This window comes from Girardinichthys multiradiatus, chromosome 2, assembly GCF_021462225.1.
Source record: "Girardinichthys multiradiatus isolate DD_20200921_A chromosome 2, DD_fGirMul_XY1, whole genome shotgun sequence".
NCBI lineage: Eukaryota > Metazoa > Chordata > Actinopteri > Cyprinodontiformes > Goodeidae > Girardinichthys > Girardinichthys multiradiatus.
Genome location: NC_061795.1, coordinates 41,241,562 through 41,251,466, shown reverse-complemented (window position 1 = coordinate 41,251,466; position 9,905 = coordinate 41,241,562). Strand labels below are relative to the sequence as shown.

Sequence of the window (9,905 nt, the reverse complement as noted above, 5' to 3'; positions counted from 1 at the left end):
CAATACAGAACATTAATCTGAATGATTAAACAACAAAATTACCCAATAAGGAGTCTGTGTGCTTGATTGACCTGCCTGAAGTCCAGATCATATACGGTGAACATATCATGAAGAGGAGAACAAATGATGTCCATAAACCTTTGCTTTCAGCTGGGATGCTTATTGTTCCTGTTGACAACAATAAGTCATGTTTTGCAGATAAAGAGTAATTCAAATACAAAATTAAAAGTCCTTATCTCTAATGATAAAGAAGCCAATTTTACAACTCTTTTTGAGTCAGCTGCTGTCATCAAGCTGTAGAGTTGAACATGGTATGTTATTCAGTGAAGAGAAATTTCCTTTATACTCGTTTAAGTTAAAACTTCAAATTCTGAAAATTGGAGGACAATCTATTGCTTCACCATCTTGTTAAATGTGACCTTCACTTGGGACAGGACAGTGCGTTAGACAAAAAGATCATATGAGTCAGGACAAGCATTTGAAGAAGCCGCCATGGCTCCCAAATCCGATCGTACTAGCATTTTAACTCAAAGTCTATGACAGACTGTGATATCTGTCAGAAAATTGTAGCTGTGGCAGATTAAATTTCATGCTATCGTGAGTGAAGATAATTGCCCTTTGTAACTCAGTGTAAAAACACACCAAAAAACAGGGCCATCACATGCTCACTTAGGACAGACTTAGAAAAAGGGACCATTCAGGGCATTAAAAATATGTATTTTATTTGTTACAGCTATTTGAGATAATTAAAAACAGAACATGCATTGAGAACTTCAAAAGACGAACATGAGACAACAAAGCAGCATCAAAGTGACTGAAACACGTAGACAATTTTAAACAGTTGTCAAATTTACAGCTCAACATAATTTGATAAATCCTGTTTACCACTTTCATATTCCTCTGCTCTTTGTTTTTAAATCAACTTCGATTCTCTCGCGTTCCTGAAGGGCATACCGGTCTGATGTCTGGATGACAACTCTCTGAAAGAAGAAACAGAAGAGAACCAAATGTTGTTTTAACATATTTTTCAGACAAATTTGTTTAAGAATAAAATTAACTTGTTCTGACTGAGTTATAAAAACTCAAGAATGATAACTTAAAAAAGTATATTACATATGAATTAGTTTTAGTTTTTTTTGGCTAGTTTGAAATGAGAATGTTGAAAAAACGTTTAATAAGGAATGGTGCCACAAATAACAGACAAAAGGCTCTTACTTTATATTTGGTTAGGTTCTGTATCATCAATAGATGCTAAAAGTGCATCCAATTAAGTCTTTAAGAACAGGTATGATGTTATAAAATAAAGTCTGTGAGGTTATGTCAGCCCCACTGGAAACTTTCCCTGGAAAAGCACAACACTGCCCCATATTCTTTGACCGGTGACAGCCGGTAGCAAGATCCAAAGGTTTACTCCAACCTTTGAGGGTGAGTCCCAGCTGATCAGGAGGACTGAAATAACTGGCAACGTAAAGCACATGTAGTTTTGTGCTTTAACAGGGACTTTGTTTTAACAACTTGTTAGAGTTTGACCTTTAATATACTGCCACTTTATATCACTGAGGTATAAGCATGTTCAGTGCAAAGTTGTTCATTTATTAAAATCAACCAGTTGGAAAAATTAGAATTTTATTTTCCTGTTTTCTACAAACTTATTGCGATTTGACATGTTTGTACTACAGGAAAAGGAACTATTTCTGATATTTTCACAAAGCTCTGAACTAACCCTTTAATTTATCTAAACTATGTAAATAAGGCTCCTATGTAAAAAACTTTCAGCAATTACAAATGGTATTTTAGATGTCAAACCAAAAATAATTTGGATTTCCTGCCCTAGTAGTTACATAGTAAAAAAATACATGGAAAATGGATTGCCATATGCTTCTGGCCCTCATGAAAAAAAAAAAAAACAAAGCAGAAACATTACGGTTTACCCCACAGCAGACATATTTCAATGCATGAAACAAACAGGATTTACAAACAAGTGGATCTCAACCATTTTGAATATTAAAAAGTTATTTCAGTAACTTATATATATATAAGATTCATTACACTCAATGATATACAGTCATGTACATAACTTTTTTCTAATTTTTGTAAAAAAAACAAAACTTGTGTCAATGTGCAAATGTATATGGACCTAAGTATTTCACCTGTTAATTTTTCTTTATGTTGATGATTATGGCTTATAGCAAATAAAAACCGCAAAGTCAAGCTTCTCAGAGTATTAAAATATTTCATAGGACCAATGAAAAAAAGGATTTTAATACAGAAAAGTTTTGACATGGCCATGTTATGGCCTAATCATGGAAAAGACTGCCGAACAGCTATGAGGCAAAATTAGTTGTGTTGCTAATGACACAACTGTTCCTACTAAACAGAAAAATCCACCAAAGACGGATCATTGATTAAAGATAGGGAATTACGAAAGTACCTACTGCCAAACAAGTCCCAACAATCAAAATATACTGTATGGGTTTGGAGACAATAACTTAAGGTATGGGCTCAGGTCAAACAAATCTGATGGGAGGAAGGAAAAGTGAGATAAAGAAGAATACCAACCATTAGCGAGGGTTCAACATTAAAATGTGATTTGGTGGTAGAACCAGCCAAAAACTCCCTGAAGCTGTATCTTTCCATGTTTGGTCAGTGCTTCCTTTCTTTGTATGGCTGATTATTTTACAAACAAATGTCTTTCTGACAACTTGGTGACAAGGTTTACCTTTCAGAAATGGAGAGAAAAGACTTAGTCATACATCACCAACCTTTACAGCACCATCTCCCCCCATCCTGTCCATGGCAGGTGTTCGCAGCACAGTATCAGATACAATCTAATATATGGGCACAGGAAGTAGTGGGAAGTTACTAAAGAACTGGATGACAGTTTATTTAAAACATGGGAAGAGTAGATCAGGGTTACCATTCAGGGCTTGTGAAACAACATTTTACTTGACTTTCGCAGCTTTCTAAGAATGTTAAAAGTACTGACAAAACACAAGAAAAAAACAAACATGTTGAAAAATGATTTTACTTTAAGATGTAAAACACTCAAAAAGAAACATTCCTCCATGATTTCATATTTTAGTCAATTTAATTACGATAAATTCAGATGCATGAAAAGTAATAAGATTAAAATTAATTACTTTAGACTAATTCATTCGGACTAAAAGCAAATTATATTTTAGCGAAAAGATTTTAAATAAATCAGAGGACTTGCAGTGTCCATTGACCATTTTTCTCCAGACTCCATTTCCTTTTATATTTTTAACCTCGAAGGTGTTTGCAATTGTCATTAACTGTGACCTTTTTTATCCTTTTTACATTCAGTGCACAGAGTTCCATTGAAACCAAACCCTTTTAGTATGATTGAGGATGGGCACCATCTTATGAGACATTTCACAAGCAATAGTTTTTCTGTTTTTCAAAAGGAAATGACACATACTTTGTCACCAAGGAAGTGATAACTGTAACTCACACGGTAATTTATGGTTAAAACATCCAATCTGCCTTCTGTGTACAGCAGGCATGTGGGGTCACCCTTTACTATTCAGTTTTCACAAGAAGATTTATGAGTGGTTCATTCATGGTTCAACATATTTTCACTACACTACTTTTGTACCCATTAGCCTTCTAAAAGGTCTAGACAAAAATGTATTTACTACAATATTCCGTACTGACCTTGAGAATTAACTTGACTGGAGTTTCGATAGTAGACAGATTTGTATTTTAGAAACATTCAGGACAAACTCTTTTTTTTTAACACTACCACAAGCTAGCCGTGATTCACCAAATAGACAAAATGTTTTTCTGAGTAGGGTAACAGTAGGGCTGTACCAGCAAATTCATGGTTCCTCAGTTCTGAAGTCATTGTTTGGTACTTTTTCGTCAGTTTACGTATTTGTGTTGTTTATTCAACAGTGTAAAAAGGATAGAAAAAAACAATTCCTTTAGTAACATGTCAGTTTATATGTTCTTGTTTGAAATCAGTAAAGTCTGGAAGGGTATATTGGGTGATGGTTGAACTAACATTTAAAACACAACCAGTCTGTGAACATGATCAATTATTAGAGGCTAATAAAGGCACAAGCAAGACCACAAAGCCATATGTAAAAAAGGTTAGTAGCATAAGTTGCAGCACATTATCATATTTATTATGGTGCGTTCACACCGAACGTGGATTCTGTGAATTTTTCACCTCATTTGTGTGCTTTTGCCCGCTTGACATTCCGCGTGAACTCCGTGTTGGCATTTGGCAACAAGCGGCAACGCTTCGCCGCGTCATCAAATAGGAGGAGCTTCCATCTGCTGCTTGCTGGTTTCAACTGAACATGACGGACATGGATTTCACGGATAATCACGGTGTTTTACCTGTGGAGAGCCAAAAAACGCAGCTGACGTCAATGTCCCTGGGTTCACCAGATTCTTCAGGGACGGGAACAGTTCGGAGATTACCACCACCTACTCCAGGAGCTACGTCTGGATGACGGTTGATTTCAGCGGTACTTCCGTTTATCCAGGACCCAATTTGAAGATCTGCTGCCCCGCGTTGGGAGACGAATCGGACCCAGATTTCGGCTAGCTGCTCTCTGTTGCTCCCTCTTCTGACACGCGGTGGTTCACTAGGGACCGTCAATAAGTTTCCGAACCAAACAATCGTGGAAAATCTAAGTGCCTGAATCGGATCAACTGTGAGCTAGATGCTGCTAACTCTGCGGAGCTTGAACATCCAACTTCAAACTAACTTCACCGCGGTCTACCGGCGCTGCTGAACGCCTGTCCATCTGTCTTCGGTGAGTAAATAAATAGAAAGCCAATTTTTAATGTCCACATCTCCTAAATATAAGATATTTGTGCCTAAACATAACCAGGCCAGGTCCTTTCTGTACTTGTCTCGGTAAAAGTAATTGGTTCTGAGTCATACAACTCTGGCTTGCCGCACACCTCCACTATAATCTTGTCCTCCATCACTGACAACCACTTCTTCTCCGCTTTGGTCCTTCACCCTACGTCACAGCCACATCCAGTCCCTGATTGGTTGACGCGACGCAAATTTAGGAAAAAGTTCAGATTTTTCAACTCGTCCATCGCTCTCGCTCGGCTCCTGCTTTGCTCCCGCTTCTCTTGGCGTGCCATCCGCGCCGCGCCCTCCGTGTCCTTCGCACCGCGCCGCTGTGCTCCTGAACGCGCCTCTACATAGGGATAACATGTAAATTGGCCCCTCCTTTCGCAGAAACCGTGTTCGGTGTGAACGCAACAGAAGTTCAGTAAGTCAGCATTTTAAAAAGAATTGTCAAATTTTGTTTTCTGGACATTTTGATTGGTGTTTTTTTTTTTACATTTGATTTGAACACAGCTATTTTTATTCACCAAAATCAGCTAAACCTAATCATAATACAGGTACATTAAAAAGATTACAATATTGTGAAAGTTATTTGTCAGTCATTTCAGAAAGTGAAACTTATATACAGTCATTACACACAGAATTAAATATTTCAAGCCTTTATTTTTGCAATATTTATAATCAGAATCAGAATAAAAGTAATCTTTATTGGCCAAGTTTGTGCAAACAAGGGATTTGACTTTGGTTCCACTTGGCTCCTAAAGTTTTAATTATGGCTTACAGATTCTGTAAAGTATGTTCATTTCTATGCACTCAATAATTGGTAGGCCCTCCTCCTGCATTAATTACTGCATCAATGTGGCGTGGCATGGAGGCGATTAGCCTGCGGCTCTGCTGGGGTGTAATGGAAGCCCAGGTTGCATTGATACTTCAAGACCATCTGCATTGTTGGGTCTGATGCCTTAGAATATATGTGTAATGAATCTGAGTTGCACTTTTTGAAATGTGTGGCAAAAAATGTTAAAACAATATTCTATTTTTTTTACCTGTATAAGGGAATTTTGTTTAATAACTTTTGTATTTCTCCATCTCACACATCAGTTTGTGTTATTTCTGTCAGGCTCTGACTGTGTGCCTGAAATGCTTGAGGCAGAATCTTTGATCAAACAAACACCAAGGTGTGGGATATCACTGGGACTCTTTTTCCCTTTTCACCTGAGTGTGACCTGCAGAGTCTTGCTATTCGAATTGTTAAAAGTTAGTACTGCTGAAGCCAGCTGAAACACACACCAAACAGCAGCTTGGGAACTGCCGGGAATCTGGAATGATGTCATAAATGTTTAAGACTAAATTGGTGCAGGGTGTTGAGGGAATAGTAATCTACAGACAGTGGAGAGCGTGCTGGAGCGTTTTGCTAAGAGGTTAAATTGGCAAAAAATTATGCCATTATGACCCTATAACAACATTATCAATAAAGCGATCAAATTTCAAACCAGCTAAGTGTGGCATCATTAGAGTTTAATTGTGTTTGTCAAGGAGAAACCATGCAACTAAGATTGATAATCTCAAGCTTTTAGCTGGAATAATGTGAGACTGAGGAAGTGCGATGTCCATTCCATTAAGTCTGCCCTTGTGTTTAACAGCATGTTATCAGGAACATTGTAGAAAATAAAAGAAAAGAAAAGAAAAGAAAGCAATAACATTTTGCAAATTTTAAAGAAAAAGAGCAGGACTGATGATTTACAGTAGTTTAAATCTTTCATGTCTTTAGATTGCTTTTCTGTTTTTGAGATTGTGGCTTAAAAAACCCGTAATACTGCTCTTTGAGTAAATACAACTAAATAAGTGTTGTGATACTCGTCTTAAGACTGGAATGGAGTCCATATTTACTCTATCTTGTCACGGCCTCAGATATGCTGGACTCTGGAGTGTGGAGAGTCTCATTGTTTATTAAATGGACATCGCAATAAGCAACAGAGAGCCTGTTTGGGGCACACCACACCAGCCCATGCTGCCCTGGGCAGAAAGCCTTGTCATTAATAATAACCCCCCCATTGAAAACCAAGCTTGTCTTTCTACTGAAACAAAAGCTGTGGCTCTGACACTGTGAACTCAAAACTGTAGATTTTGCTATTCATTCTGCCTCTGCTTTTTATCACATAACACAATGATTAAAGTGATACTTGAGTGGTTTGGATTTGTGTGCATGGGTCCCTTTGTTTGTCTAAGCATCAAACACCTCTACTATTTCCACTGCTGCTTTGTTTCTTTGCATACAATTTGTTCTGTTTGCATTTGATCACTCATCCATCCTGTATCCTCACAAACCTGTTAAATAACAGCACACCTGAACATGCAATTCATCTAACAATGACATGAGTGCCACGCATACATGTTTCTTTAAAACAACATCTTTAAGAATACCAAAAAAAAAATTATTTTTTTTAATGCTGTCCTCTACTGCATGAAGCATAAATAACACAAAAGCAAAAGACTAAGTGTGCACACATCTATAAAACATGTGCATACAACCAAATTCCCCAGGTGGGAGGAGAAGAGAAGTGAGTACAGGATGTGACAGTGGCTCCCACGCTGCTGAGCATACGACCCACAACACAGGATGATCAGATGACAAGCCTCAGCCGACAAACACACGCCAAGCTCAAGCACTTTTTTTTTAATCTTGTCGCCTTCTGGCAGAAAGCAGAGTCACGTGTGCCCTGCTGCCATAATTCTGCCTAATTAGGTAAAGCTTTGGATTGTAATTGTTGCCGTCATATCTAGGAAGAACACTTTTATAAATGTACCCCTCTCCCCTTGGATATAGCTTGAATTACAGCATTTATCCCACTATATAGCCTTTGCTGGTTAATAAAATGTCAGCACCTTTTAGTTAAATAATTACAAGATAAGACTTTTTTAAATGTATGCTTTTGTATTGTGTAAAATGAAAGAATAAAGAAAAATAAATCCTTCAAACTATTTTAGTCATCCAAGCCATGGTTTAAATTAGAATTTAGATACACACCCAGATTCTGTGAAAAAATGCTAAAGAGAGACAGTGTTTGTCAACAAGAAAACAGCATTATGTATTCAACAGAAATCTAACCTTATGTAATTAGGATATGTGTTCAAGAATAGAACAGCCTGTTCAAAAATGACTGCCAGATAACTGGTTGAGCTACTTACTTGGAACTGTCAGTTTTAAGTTATGGGTTTCTCTTTTTCAAAACATGCTTTCCTGCTTGCAGATTTACTAAATACTTTCCTGAAAGAGGACAGATGGTTAAGTCTTTAACCTTGTCAAAACTAATGTTGGAACAATAAGAAAACATTGAAATTGGTGTTTGTGTGAAGGGTTAGGCACTTGTCATGTAGTTTTTCACTAAAACAAAAACAGTGGTAGTTTTCTGGGGTCATTTTTACTGTATCTGACAGCATAAAAGGTCATTTGGGTAGAGATGTATGCCAGAAAATGTTGATGGTAGAGAGTTAATAATATACCAAAAACTTCAGGGAAGAACTTTGTGGTGGAAGACCAAGCATTTCAGATTGGTGGAATTTTCTTAGCGTTACTTTTAATTAATCTCAGTTTAACCTATTTATTCTGCTCACTTTGTAATAGAGTGTACAGCTTCCAGCTGTCTAAGGAGACAGAGCGATTCAATCCCCCAGTTTTACTAGAAAACGTCGTCATGGGTATAATTTAGGTGACGAGATATAAGAGTCTTAAACATAGTTATGGGGTGTCAAACTCACCAGCTGGGCATGGCTATAGCAGGCATTTGTCCAAAAAAAGTCTACTGATAGAAACAGGCGGCATTAAAATACATTTAACGAAAAATTAAATGATCTGTTCTTCCTGTGCGTTTACTTCCTGGCAGTTGCTTGGAAGATAAATAATGTTCACAAGGTGTATGACTCAATAAACAGGAAACTACTACTTTATTTAGGTGCTATGTTGTTCCCAACCTGCTTTGATGTAAAATACAGTGGAAAACTCAACAGGAGGTGTTTCACCCTCATCAGTCTGTCACTCACACATATAGAATTCATATTTGAAAAACTACAATCACAACAATTCTTCTTCTAGCTGTTACAAATTTTAGTGTTCACAAAAAGATTCTGCTGGGTGTCCCTGGAATGGACCATGACAGCAAATATTTGAAGAAAACGTCTTTTCTTCGAAGTTATAAACAACAGATTTAATGTTTTTTTCTGCCACTTACTTATTTTTTTATTCAGAAGATTAATAACAGCCTGGTTGACACACTCCCTGAACAATGTCCAGGTAAAAATCCAATGTTTGGGAATGAAAAAAAGTAGTTCTTGAGTAAGCTACTTCATATGAATCTATGCAACATTTCTAAGATAATATAAAATAAAAAACGATTTAGCTATAATATACAAATTCAGAACCCATGTTATGTTTAAAGAGCTTTGAGGGGATTTATTTTAAGTTGTGCCCTTATCTATTTGTTGTTTAGGGATATTTCAGTTTTAAGGTTAAATTTAGTTTTTAACATACAGTTCTGACACAACTGTGAAATATGGAATTAAATGGCACTGATTATTATGTCGTATAGAAACATTCAAATAATTAATATTACTGACAGCTCCCTAATTACCCCCCCTGAAATCTTACAGTTTGAAAGAAGCCGAGAGAAAAACAGATTTGTGATGTGCGGGGTTAAAGTCTGCAAAATAAGCCCACTTCCTATAACCAAAGCCTCAAACAGGGCTGATGGATTAAAAGCTGGTCAGCTTATTGTGTAAAACCTGAAAAGCTCTGTGATGTGGTAGGCTGTGCTAACCACACAGACTTCAACTCTGACCACAGCTCTTTATTACATCCGTCATCTATCAATAAAAAAGGCTTTGTTCTGCAGGTTTGATCTATTTAACGGCCATTTAAATTTTAACAACCTCTTATAAGCTGGGACGTTTGGAAAATCAATCATATTACAGTTAAACCAAGCAGTATTTGCATTTTTGACTGACATTTAGTTAGTAAATAAACATTTTGTAACATTTCTTAAAATGGTTGTTTTGAACTAGTTGCTGTGGT

General features: G+C 36.9%; 1 protein-coding gene across 10 annotated transcripts in view; it reads right to left on the bottom strand.

Moving 5' to 3' along the window:
- Window positions 1-696: 696 nt before the first annotated feature.
- Window positions 697-9,905, bottom strand: part of si:ch211-266k8.4 (TBC1 domain family member whacked) — a 71,203-nt gene continuing 61,994 nt past the window's right edge. For 9 of the 10 annotated variants that reach the window (XM_047382743.1, XM_047382731.1, XM_047382711.1 and 6 more), the window contains one exon: window positions 697-980. The gene's annotated coding sequence lies outside the window, so the exon portion shown is untranslated. Of the gene's footprint in view, window positions 981-2,762; window positions 2,829-9,905 lie in introns of all 10 variants that reach the window. The other variant, XM_047382670.1, reaches the window with a different exon arrangement.